This window comes from Arvicola amphibius, chromosome 13 (assembly GCF_903992535.2).
Source record: "Arvicola amphibius chromosome 13, mArvAmp1.2, whole genome shotgun sequence".
In the NCBI taxonomy this organism is placed as follows: domain Eukaryota; kingdom Metazoa; phylum Chordata; class Mammalia; order Rodentia; family Cricetidae; genus Arvicola; species Arvicola amphibius.
The window spans coordinates 69943129-69944629 of NC_052059.1; the positions used below are offsets into that span (position 1 = coordinate 69943129).

General features: G+C 41.7%; 1 pseudogene; it reads left to right on the plus strand.

The window, feature by feature from the left end:
• Positions 1–304: 304 nt before the first annotated feature.
• LOC119799888 lies at positions 305–1255 on the plus strand (annotated as a pseudogene).
• The last annotated feature ends 246 nt before the right edge of the window (positions 1256–1501 follow it).

Here is a 1501-nt window from a genome sequence, read left to right on the forward strand (position 1 = left end):
AACCTAGGTGCCCCTCAATAGAAGAATGGAAACAGCAGGTGTGGCACAACCTCCCTCTTATCAACAGTCCTTTACCACTGTCATGTGTTTCTGCTTTTTGGCTTAGTAGCTTTATCCAGTGCCACCAATGTGGGGATGCAGAACTGCTGACTGGAACATGAGCTCCATCACTGAAGATGACTTTCTCTCCTTGAAAATGAGATGATGAGCAAAGTATTATGTTTTCTATTTGTTCAAAATTTAAACACCCTCAGCTATTTCTAGGATATTCAACCATTTCTGGTGCTTTACAGCTCACAGACAGATGAAAACCCTTAGCAGCCCCAGCATCTCCAGCACCATCTCTGGCTTCATCCTCCTGGGATTCCCCTACCCCAGGGAAGGGCACATCCTCCTCTTTGTGCTATTCTTTATTGTCTACCTCCTCACCCTCATGGACAATGCTTTCATCATCTGTGCTGTGTCCTGGGATCAGAGACTCCACACCACCATGTACCTCCTGCTGGCCAACTTTTCCTCCCTGGAGATCTGGTATGTCACCTCCATGATCCCTAACATGATGGCCAACTTCCTATGTGACACCAAGGTCATCTCCTTCTCTGGGTGCTTCTTGCAGTTCTATTTCTTCTTCTCCTTGGGTTCTACAGAATGCTTTTTCTTGGTAGTTATGGCCTTTGATCGCTATGTTGGCATCTGCAGGCCACTACACTATCCTGCTCTTATGAAGGGGCACCTCTATAACATCCTTGTGATCAGTTGCTGAATGCTTGGTTTCTTGTGGTTCCTTGCCCCCATTATCATCATCTCCCAGATGTTCTTCTGTGAGTCTAGGATTATAGACCATTTCCTATGTGACCTAGGTCTTCTGTTGGCCCTCAGCTATTCTAGAGCCCCACTGATGGAATTTTTATGGGCAATACTAATGTCTCTACTCCTCTTTATTCCTTTCTCCTGCATCATGGGATCTTATATATTGGTCCTGCGAGCTGTGTTTAGAATTCCTTCAGGAGATGGACAAAGAAAGGCCTTCTCCACTTGTGGTCCCAATATGACTGTAGTTTATCTTTTCTATATATCAGTTATGGTCATGTATGTGATCCCAACAGCTGAGCATACCCCTGGAATGCAGAAGCCTGTGACTCTGATTTATTCTGTTGTTACTCCACTTGTTAATCCTATGGTCTATAGTCTGAGAAACAAAGATATGAAGTGTGCAATACAGAAGCTTTTGAAGACACTAAAATTAGAATTTTAATCAATCAAAACACATTTGGGTGTGTATGTATATACTGTAGAATATTATTCAAACACAGAAATGATAAAATTGTGTAATTTAAAGCAATATGGATTAGACAAGAGAACATTATGTTAAGTTAAATGAGTCAGTCATGGGAAGCCAAGTACTGCATGCTTTTATATAAGTGTATTTAAAAAGTTTGGAATAATGCATAAGATGAGGAAGTATGAGAAGATGGAATATGGCTAATCTTTACAAGGCAGT